Below are 12,656 nucleotides of genomic sequence, written 5' to 3'. Positions count from 1 at the left end.
AACAGCTGGGCCTCCAGGAACGGGCAGTCAAGTCAGTGTCTAGAGTCGGACAAAATTCAGAAGGTATGTCAAAATATAACACACACACACACACACACACACACACACACACACACACACACACACACACACACACACACATTTTAACATCCTTTATTCTAGCACTCTCCCCTGGCTGATTCGTTATTCTGCCCATAAGACTGCAATTACACCTTCCTTCCCTTCCCAGGCGCTGTCCTCGAACCCAACAGCCGTGAATATATTACTGAATGTTTTTGAGAGCACATGTATCCTGCATGATCTGAAATACTCGTATAATTAGTCTTAGTGACTCATCAGTTCAAGGACACCTATTCGGCTTTATCCTAGTCGCTTTGCTAAACCTATAAAGGATTTCTAATGGTGAAAGGGTTAATGAAGGCTATATTTAACTCTTCCACATCCATCTGGCGTAGACTAAACACTTTCCTAAACCTAGGAAGGATTTCTAATGGTGAAGGGGTTAATGGTGGCTTCATTTAACTCTTCCACTTCCTAAAGTCTCTGCTAATTTGATTCAGATCGTTTGATAGTAGCAAGAATAAACTACAAAATATGTCCTCGTAACGAGAAAGTCAAAATTTCTCGCGCAGTGGCCGTGAGTAAATTGTCACATTTTTCTGTGAGTACACGAGTATTGGCCACACAGTCAGTACCTGGACCGAAAATGTCCCCAATGTTTAGCTTCTTTAGCTCGGGGAAATCATTAGTTATTCGTTTAATTTTTCTACACCTAGTTTCTTTTTTTTTCCATCTTGGGAAAGCTTTCTTATATGGAAGGTGTAAATGAATTTACGCGGGTTGATTAGATTGGATTGCAGTACGAATTCTTAATTACAGAGCGGTAGAGAATGCTGTTTCTTGTTTGGAGACAATACGATCATGTGGTTTTTCTCTCGCTGCTGGCATATGAACAACGTGCCTGAATCTAGTGTCCAGGTTGAAAAGAAAAGAGTATGACTTCCCTTCACATAAAGATACAGCCCTAGTGAACTGTTATCCGATACAACATTATGCAAGTGATGGTGTTTTCACTGCGTTTAACTAAATGTTCTATGATGATAATATTTTGGCACCGCACTGACAATATCACTTCAAAAACAAAAGTCCAGCAAGCGCCTTCCCTTACTGTACTAGCAAAGGTGCTTGGCCAGTCAGGCCCGTGGCGCTTCACCGTCGCCTTCGATGCCGTCGCCTTCACAGGAGCACAAAAGTGGCCGAAATACCTCACTTCAGAGATCAATCCGGTCTGTCTGTCTGTCCGTCACACACACACACACACACACACACACACACACACACACACACACACACACACACACACACACACACACAATTAGGTACAATTAGGTAAGAACACACAAACCTTGCTCACTCTGGGACTCCAGTTCATCCAGCGAAACCTGTGCATGAGCACAAAAGTGGGTGAACACTCTCAGAGCAGGTTAGTCTCGATTAAACCTATAATATCCTCAGTTATATCTCCAGAGGTTGTCTGTGCAAAGTTTTGGTTAAAACGTCTGTTGGGGTCGGGGTTTTGTTGCAATATCTATCTATCTATTTATATGTATATAGACAGATAGAAATAATTAGACAGACAGACATACAGACAGACATTTAGATAGATTCATTGAGGCTACATAGACAGACAGATCTATAGATATAGATATGAAAATGTAAACCTTAAAATACTTTGTGAACTCGCTACACTTTCGTGGCTTACTCATACAAAATATAGTATGGCGTTTATGTATCAAGTTAACATGAATAAAACTTCAGGTCGTGTCATGAAGCAACCTTGCACAGTGGCGGGAGTACATTGTCAAAGGTGTGGAGTAACACAGTACAAGTGGAACGAGCTTGTTGTGGGAGATGATGATGTGATAAGCGTGGTGCCGTGTAACTCAGTCTGTACGTTATCACGCCACCCTGTTAACCCTTAGATATGTTGCCGACAATGACTTAACTCGGGGCGGCAACCGGGAGAAGATGAGCCAGGCAAGGTGTGAGGGCATGTGGGTGGAGGAAGTGTAGGAGGGGGAAGAAGGGAAAGTGTGGAAAGAAAGGAAAGAACTGCAAAAAAGTAGAGGGGAAGAAAGATGGGAAAGAGGAAGTGCTGCCGAGAAAGGAAGAAATGGAGGTATGGGACGGGGAAAGAAGGGAGTCGTGGAATGAAAGGGGAGAGGGCAATTGAGAGATACAGTGGGAATGGGGAAGAAGGAGGGATCATGTGTTGAGGTGAGAGAGGTGATGAAGGATGAAGGAAGAGATTGTGGGAGAGAAGGAGAAAGAGATCTTAGAAAGGTAGGGAGAGGGGGACTACAAAGTGAAGCTGTGGTTGTGTAGGAGGAAATGGCTGGGAGAGCTGTGGGAGGTGAGAGAGTATAGGTGGAGAAAGAAGAGGAAGAAGGGGGAGGGGTGATCCAAGGTAGAAAATACAGTAAATGGAAAGCATGGTAGGAGTGGTTGGGAAGAAGGAGGCAGTGAAGGAAAAGGAAAGAGAGAATGAAATCATGTCACAGATGGGTGGCGGAAAGGAAGAAGGTAGGACGTATGGCTGAAAAAAAGTAATGTGTGTGAGGAGGAAAAACAACAACAACAACAATAATAATAATAATAATAATAATAATAATAATAATAAATAATAATAATAATAATAATAATAATAATAATAATAATAATAATATGAAGAAGAAGAAGAAGAGGAGGAGGAGGAGGAGGAAGGCACAGATTAAATCACATCAACTACATAATGGTCATTATGAAAGACAAATGGGTATTGCGCAACAACTAAATTCATTTCAGGACGCTGGCTATAGCTCTGTTGGCAGCAAAAGCAAATAAGTAATTAACACCATCGAAGTGAAGGATTTAATTTTCTCCATTATTTGGGTAATTAGATTCATAATTGCTATAATTCTCAGAAATTAAAACAGAAATATCGCACGGCTTTATTTAACTGAATAAATCCCTGCATTGATTTAACACCTCACTCACTTCAATGACGTTTTTGCTATCTAAAGAAGCTAACATATAGCTTAGGAGAGAAGTTTTCGAATTGGAGGTGTTTTACGTGGCCGTTCATATTTCTTTGGACACGAAAAATATATGCCATGCTGATCATAATTGGCTGTTGTTGTTCTTTAATCTTAGTCTGTCTGGTGGAGCAGTAAGGCTTACCATGGGTAAGCTACTGCTTCTGTGAGGCCATGCTGCAGATGTAGCACAATGTGTCAGACTCCAGCACCCCCCTGAGGTAGACAGTATCTCACCAGGGTCGGACAATGGTCTTTCCCACGGAAATGTACGAGAAAATAGCAGGTTTGGCTTCCGGGTGGATACTTCAGCTGCTCCACTTAGAGTACACAGTGTCAGTTTGTGTATGCTCCTCGTCAACGCCTGTAAGTAACAGGAATGAAAAAAAAAAAAAAAACGATTGAGAGTGAATAAGTTACACAAAATCAGGTTAATTGGGCTTATAATTATAAATGTCAACATTTAACTTACGCATGACATGATCCATCGAAGTCAGGTCCTAGACAAACTACCCAAGTTCCCTTACAGTTATAATTACTGATCTATTTCAGCCCTTCATGGAAAAGTTAACCTTCGTAATTCATCGATTTCCCTTGACAATTAAGGCAGATGATTTCGTTCACCGTAAGTGAGATATCTCATAATATTACAACCGCGTCGGTCAGCTCCTCTCCCCCCCAACCAAATGAAGTATATCCATTAGTGAAAGGATAGCAGATATGACTTTAATATCTTAATATATGTACAGTGGAGACAATCATAATGCGATTCTTGGGGAGTCAATCATCTCCCAGATATAGAAACAACCAGAAATTAAAATATATATATATATATATATATATATATATATATATATATATATATATATATATATATATATATATATATATATATATTTATTATTTTTTTTTTCACGAAACTTCCTAGGTGAGTTAGCTACATTACTCCGGCCTGCACTATATTGTATACTGGCGGTTAGCTCCCATAAAAAAAAAAGTGAAAGGAGGGCAGACATGACATTGAAATCTTAGTACATGTTGTACAATGAATTCTTATCTGTAATACGTCAGTTAGAGTGCGAAGAACCCACTCTCCAAAGATTCTTGGGGGTCAGCCCTCCTGAATATAAAATTTTTTGAGAAATCAAGGTAAAACTGCACATTTATTTCAACGAAATCGGCATGCATATCACTGGATTAAGAATGCACCTTCCATGTTTACTCTAAATGGACAGGAAGAAACTGCCCATTCATATTATCCATCTAATATGTTTAGCATTATTCAAGGTACTGGAGAGGGACGCCTTCACAGGGTGAAGCTGATGTAGCTGAGCTGCCCCGCTGCCCAGCTATTCATACGCCCCTGGGATTCCTCTTATTCCACTGATAATATAACGGAGGACTGCAAGAGATATGCATTTTTAGCTTGTAGTCCAATGGGATAACATTTAGATGATCCTGGGCCACAGCAGCAACAGCTGCACCACCACCACCTACAAGAAAAACGACATCAACATAAATAACAACAATAATAATCGTACTTACAAATAATCTTTAGTTAAAAAATGATCCGTGTGATGATTCCAAATGTTCGGAAATGTTCAAATGGAAGAATTAGATGCACCTATGGAAAATGTGTTTATTGAGCAGATACACAAGTTCTGAACTGACTTGGATCTTAGCCATTTACGAATAACAACGGAACACACACACACACACACACACACACACACACACACACATATATATATATATAGAGAGAGAGAGAGAGAGAGAGAGAGAGAGAGAGAGAGAGAGAGAGAGAGAGAGAGAAAGAAAGAGAGAGAGAGAGATTTATATATATATATATAAGTAAACCCTCTCTAATTCGAACCCGAATAATTCGGAAATCGGTTAATTCGGATCTTTTTTGACCACCAGAAAAATAATTTTAATTCAGATAGAAATTCGAATTAAGCGAGACAAGTCAGAAAAGGGTTCCAGTGATAAGTGGACGTGAACAGTTTTTGTAGTGATAGGTGTAGTAATAAATGGAATTGTTAAGAACTGTACAATACCCTCGGCACAGTTAAGTGAACTGTACTCTACCACTGTGTTGCAAGACTTCATTATCAAGGTTTCACACTATTTTATTTATTGTATTGTGCACTCATTGAGTATTAAGCAATAATATACTGTACTGTTGAATGTTTTTGTGAAAAAGCCATGTTTTAGTGAGCGTGGGTGTGACTGGGGGTAGAGGCAAGCATGAGCTCCAATCATTCGGATTTTTGGATAGTTCGACATTGGGTTCCCCCCAATTAATCCAAATTATAGAGGGCGTACTATATACATTATATCTATCTATCTATCTATTTATCTGTCTATCTTTCTATATATAGAGACATAGATAGATAGATAGATATAGATATGGATTTATTACCCGCAGGCAGAAGGAAGAGGGAAGAATGATGGAAAGAAAGGCAGAAAAGGAAGGAAGGAAGAAAGGAAAGGGCACACACACACACACACACACAGACACATATATAAATATATATATATATATATATATATATATATATATATATATATATATATATATATATATATATATTACCCGCAGGCAGAACGAAGAGGGGAGGAAGTGGGAAGAATGAAGAAAAGAAAGGCAGAAATGGAAGGAAGGAAGAAAGGAAAGGGCAGACACCCAAATAGAGAGAGAGAGAGAGAGAGAGAGAGAGAGAGAGAGAGAGAGATACATACATACATACATACATACATAAAGTAAGAAGCCTCACAGAAGATTACAAATTTGACACCTTAATGACTGAATTAGAAAACATTTGTTGGGATACTGTAGGTCTGAGTGAGATCCATAGGAAATAAGAAAATTAATTCAGCTCCATGACAGCAACTACCTGTTTTACTACAGAGGAATACACAATGAAAGAGGTAATGGTGTTGGATTTCTAATTAACAGAAATCTTGCAGATAACAAGGTTAAATTCATCAGTATGTCTGACAAAGCAGCATCGACTCTAATAAGACTCGGCAAAAGAAACACCCTGGTAGTAATACAAATATATGCACCGACTTCTCAAAGCTCAGATGAAGAAATAGAAACATTCTATGACGACATCTCCCAGTTTATGGACGAAGAAAAGACCGGATACCCAATATTCATGGGACACTTCAATGGAAAAGTAGGTAAATCTTATAATGGAGAAACATTTATGGGAAAGTTGGGAGTAAGAGAAAGGAATGAGAGAGGTCAAATGGTGAATTTTGCTGCAATGTATAACACGAGACTAATGAGCACATTGTTGTACAAAAGAATAGGGAGTGAATGAATGAATGAAATCCAAGTGCCATATAGCAAGGATCATATGACACTACAGTATGTTATGATCTGAAGGTAAAGTAAGAAGCAGAGACGGCATGGCGGAGGATAATAAGAGAATAAAGAGGGATTTTGGATTTGGTGACGGAAAAGAACAAGGAGAAAAGGAACCTAAAGAAGGCCAAATGGAGAAACGAAAAATGAAACTGACTTCATTATGGCAGGTAAGAACAACACAGTCTTAAATGTCACAGTTATCAACAAAGTAAATACAGGAAGTGACCACAGAGTGGGGGGTTGCATAGCGATATTTAAAGTCAAGAGTGAAAGAAAGAAAAAAGCTGATTAAAAATTAAAGGTATGTCCAATAAATGTAAGCGAAAACAAAGCAGTTTTTCAGTTAGAAATAACGATCAAATTCCAGGCTTTAAGTTATGCTGAGTATGTCATAAATGGGATGAATAACAAACTACCAAAAATGCTCAGAGAATCAGTGGGGGTTGTCGGAAAGCTAATAGCCTACAAGGAGTGTCAACAAGTATTTAAAAATGACCCCATAACTCATGAAAGAAGAATGGAGGTAAAACTTAAAAAAAAAAAAAAAAAAAAAAAATATGAAACAGAAAGAGTGGAATTAAATGAACTTATGAACAAGAGACTGAGAGAAGAAAAATGAAAGAAAAACATGGAACAGATTAAAGAAACCATTAGAAAAGAAAGAATTCTGAAACAGGTCCCAATTAAAATGGCAGTAGGAAAGCAACAAATTATATCACAGAAAGAGAAAAACCGTTTAGCCAATGCAGAGAAAGGATGGTGAAGAGGGCTGAAAATTTTACAAAGAGCTGTATGCATGAAGAGCAACAGTACCAATAGCTAACTTTTCAGTAGAGACAAGCGAAATACCAGAGGTAACACCAGACGAAGTAAACATTTCTCTTCAAAGTATGAAAAGATGGAAGGCCCAAGGAGAAGAAGGAATAGTTACAGATTTGCTGTCGGACACCGGAGTAGAAGTACAAAACAGGCTCGCCCACTTATTTACTCAAGGTATAAAGAACAAGAAAATTCCCAAAACATGGTGTAATGCAATAGTTATTAAACTTTACAAGAAAAGCGATTCATAAGAACCTAGTGCCTGTCGACCCATTAGCTTATTACCAGTTATAAACAAACTCTTCACTAACGTCCTGACAATCAGAATTAAAAAAAAAAATAATAATAATAGAAGAAAACCAACCTTGTGAGCAGGCAGGATTCTGGAGCGGGTATTCGACTACTGATCATCTAAACACAATAAATCAGCTATCTGAGAAAACTGCAGAATATAATAAACCACTGTGCTTAGGTTTTGTTGATGACAAAAAGACTTTCACTTAGTAGAGAACATTGCAATTATAAATTCATTGCAGGAACAAGGAATAAGTGAGAACATGGTAAAACTGTACTAAAACATATATATAAAATGAGAAAATTGCTACAGTTGAAGTACACACAGACTCGGAAAAAATTAGATTGAGAGGGGCGTGCATCAGGAAGTTAAAATTTCATCAAAATTATTTACAACATGCCTAGGAAGTATTTTCAGAAAGCTAGACTGGGAAAACAAAGGAGTAAACATAGAAGGAGAATTCCTAAACCTTTAAGATGTGCCGATGCCATTGTCCTAATCTCAGAAACAGCAGAGACATTGCAAGAAAGGTTAAATGACTTAAATTGAGAATGTCTCAGGGTAGGGCTAAAGATGAACCGGAGTAAAGACACCAAAGAGCGTCATATGAATAAGCGAAGAAACTTTTGAAGAAGTCGAGAAGTAAAGTTACTTGGGGTAAATACTAAAACTAACAAAAGACCATGAAAATGAAATAAGAAGACGCATTACAATCGGATGGAAAGCTTTCGGTAAACCTAGACATCATGAAAAGTAGGTAGCCGGTATGTATGAAAAGAAAATTACATAACGAATGTATAATTCCAGTTATGATGTAAGGTTGTGAGACCCTGAAGCTGAAGAAACTGATGGAAGATCAATTAATCGGTTCTCAAAGAGCAATGGAGAAGTCAGTGTTGAGAATATCTTTATGAGACAGAAAAAGATCAACCTGGGTGGGAGAGCAGACTGAAGTCAAAGACATCACAGAAGTCATAACTGAACAGAACGGGAGGTGGGCAGGTCATGTACCAAGATAGCAAGAATAAAGGATAACCGGTGGAGCAAGAGGCTGACTGACTGGGCTCAAGAGATCTGTAAGCGTAGCAGGAAAATGCCAGATAGGAGGTGGAGAGAGGTGATAGAGAAGTTTGCAAGCAAAAAGTGGCGGAGATTGGCTCATTCAAGAAATCTGTGGAGACGGCTGGGGGAGGCTTTCGTTCAGCAGTGGATATGCAGTGGCTAATGATAATTGTGTGTGTGTGTACATATATATATATATATATATATATATATATATATATATATATATAGATAGATAGATAGATAGATAGATAGATAGATAGATAGATGGATAGATAGATAGATGGATGGATAGATATAGATAGATAGATATAGATATATAGATAGATAGATATAGATGTATAGATAGATAGATAGATAGATGGATGGATGGATAGATATAGATAGATAGATAGATAGATAGATAGATATAGGCTAGATATATAGATAGATAGATATAGATGTATAGACAGATAGATAGATAGATAGGTAGATAAGCGCACGCATTAACCCATCTATTCATCTAAATCCGGTGACATCTAATACTGGCTTGTTCTTGCTACCTCAAGATGATTTTATTCAGTGTAAGTAAAGTCATCTGCATGTAGAATAAATAAACTTCTACGGAAGTCACCAGGAATGGAAGGGCAATTCATACCTAATCACGGTATCGCTCTTCCAGTAAATATTTTCTGGTATCCAGTGTACTAAAGGCGTTTATTCATCTTCGTTAATAATATGCGATTACTAAGCGATATCGAGGAGATTGGTTTGTGGCCACCCCTATCGGAATAAGGCGTATCGCTATAAATTGATAGACAGATAGATTGATTTATAAATCACTTCAGCAAAATTCTTGTACTGTTAAAGTTAACACGGCATTTTCTCGTGAAGTTTAGAAATGCTCACAATTTGCGGCAATTTAGAAATTTATTGTGTTGCATACGGTAGAAAATGTTATAACTGTTGTTAATCACGACATATTCCCCAAAAGTAAGCTAAATGTTAGAAATTTATCACTATTACTACTATTCTTTCTCGGGCCGGTCAGACTCCTGGACAGTTTTTGTTTCCTTAGTTGTCTCTTTTCATCTAGCAGTACAATTTGGGATCTGGATATATTAGTCATTGTGGATCTTCTTGGGAAGAATGCGGCTGTTTTTTTTCTACTCTGATATCCCTCGAGTAGTCATTATTCGTCCACCTAAGCCTCCTACTTTGTTATTCTCAGGCATAATGCGACCCAACATTTATTCGAGAAGTTTAGTCATACCCACAATGAGGTGCCGTTTTTCTTAACCTTCATCACTGTCAGAATAATCCCTTGGCCACTATCATTACCTCCCCCCATCAATGTGTGTGTGTGTGTGTGTGTGTGTGTGTGTGTGTGTGTGTGTGTGTGTGTGTGTGTGTGTGTGTGTGTGTGTGTGTGTGACCACCAGGGGTAAAACAGCTTCCCAGCAAAATGAAGTGCTTTCATAAAACCAGTAAACAAATACTGACTCCATTACACATTTTGCACAGGCCTCGTGCAAGTTTTTATAGTCATTTTGGTTCTCTCACTTTAGTTTGCACCAGATTTGTGTCCTTTTCAAGATTCCTTCACGGAGCTCAGTGGTAAAAAGTCTACGTTGCTACGGCTCTACTTTCATTCCATACAACTTCTTTGTTGCAAGTATTATATTCTTTTGCTATTCTACTGTTACAGGTAATCTTTCAAGATGAAAAGATGACTATTAAGGTCAAGAAAGAGTAAGATAAGTATAAGTATAATTTTAAGGTTTCCATCACCAGCAAAATATGGTCGATAACCCCCTGACAGCTTTGTGTCTTACCGTCTATAGTTCTCCTTCCCTGAATCTCAAAGCATCCTCCCTTCTCATGCTCTTCGCATGCTATCACATTGTTATCATGTACTGTAACACCTTCCTTTCCCACAGCCAGCAAGGGTGACTCGGCTTTTTTTTTTTTGTAGTACATCCCCTTACCAAACGATTATATTCATTTCAGGTTTAGCTTCCCTACAGCTGTATCTAACCTCGTTCATTTGAAATCTCTCGAAAGTTAAACTGTTAAAAGGCAGCGTGAATAATATCAAGTAGACTTGCTCAGCCTGAAAGGGTTAATTCTCACCTGAAGTCAAAATCCAGTCTCTTCCGTTTGTGAGGTGTAGTGCCCCGACACTGGGCTATCATAGTCCGCAGTGTTTTAGGGTATGTGGTCAACCACCATGGTCGTAGTCACAGGGTTGTATCATAAATTCATATCATAAGGATTTCGTTGTACTTCTTACTTAGAGACTGATTTCGGCAAATACGTCGGAACATTCTCTAATGTTATTTATGTCGTTTGAATATCAACATATTTTGCATTATTGATTAAAAAGATGGCAATAAAATGCAGCAAATGAAACAAATCGCTTAGAAAGAGGTGCTAAGAAATCACCAAAGTCATTCAGAATACGACCCACAATCTCTGCCCAACCTATACCTCTATCCATCTCGAGAGATGTCGTAGCCAGAGTGTCCCTGAATGAGGCTCTTTCATCCAGGGTTAAGGTGGTAATTCGAAACTTTTAGACAGCTCGAAGGCACTATTACCCATGCAGTATAGAGCAGCCTCCAATTACCATTAGTAACTCGTTGTTCACTGTGACGCGCTAGATCTAAATTCCCTTCATCCAGAGACAGGGGTAAAAAATAAGCAATTTTTTTGGTCCACGAGTGAACTATACGAATTCGGATCGGTGAGCCCAAGACAGATAAACTTCACCTGGTCTGGTGGCTTAGACTACTTAACCACCAGCCGCCTTCATTGCTTCTCTTCTGCGACCTCTCTACCGGTCCTCAGCTTTCCCCCAAGTTGGTCAGAGTTTGTTTTCTTCTTGTCCCTGCTCACCCAGCTGTACAGTTAGGGACCTGGATGTAAATTTGACTGTTGTGTTCTAGGGGAACACGGGTACTGAAAATAAAAATAACTACCAGGCCTGAAGACTCTAGTGCACTCAGTAAGCATTAATCTAAGCCTTCTTACCATTCCATTATTCTCACTCTCTCTCTCTGGAGCGTCAAAAAATTCCCATTTTATATATATATATATATAAACAGAACTTCACTTTCCCCCTTCTTCCTGCCCTGTATAAATCAGGCTAAACGACCTTAACTTGTTTGTGGTGTGGGAATAAATGGGCTTCCAGCGATCCATTAGTAAGACTGGAGAGCCTCCACACTCACCCCTGAACTGCTGCGATTTCTCTCAGCTGAATATATCATGGCCTGTTTTTCCCCTGAATACGGTATGCTTCCGGATTAAATTATATACCGGTACCTATTCAACATACTGAAAGTTTCAAGTGTTTGTTTATCATCTCTAATCTATGGTGGGATGCATTACAGAAAATATATATTTTTTTAATCAAGAAACTAGTGTCTCGTAACAGAAACTTTTTTCGTTATAAAGAAGTGTTAAATATGTGTATCCATCCATCTATCTTTCTATCTATCTATATATTAATATACCTCTTGATCTTTCTATCTATCTGTGACCTGATGCCTCACTCTCGGAAGGGATGGTTGCATATGAATCACCTCCACGCCACCTTGTCCTCCGTCATTTGGCTACCCTCTGTACAAATCACACCATCTCCTCGTATAAGTCTCTTCAGCCCACCCTGTATCTCATTCACCCTCTTTCGAGTGGAGTTAATACACCAGGGGCTTTGAACTGTGTTTTTTTTGTGCCTCATTTCACAAGGGATGCTACTGATACTTATTTCACATTTGAACTTTGTTTATCCTCGCTACTGGATCCTACCTCACCCAGTCCCTGAGTGTTATAATAAAAATCATAATGATTAAAATGATGAAAGTGCTGCAGTACTCACAAATGCCCACACATATCCACAGCGACTATTGCCGCCAATAATGTTCCAAGTGACAAGTTCCCGGTGCTTGGGGTCAATGACCTGTTCTGTTATTTAACGGCGGACTCTTCACCACACAACATGATTGTATATATATATATATATATATATATATATATATATATATAT

This window comes from Coenobita brevimanus, chromosome 5 (genome assembly GCF_032717465.1).
Source record: "Coenobita brevimanus isolate Jiangsu-jjx chromosome 5, ASM3271746v2, whole genome shotgun sequence".
NCBI classification, from domain to species: domain Eukaryota; kingdom Metazoa; phylum Arthropoda; class Malacostraca; order Decapoda; family Coenobitidae; genus Coenobita; species Coenobita brevimanus.
This window is presented reverse-complemented; position numbering follows the sequence as displayed.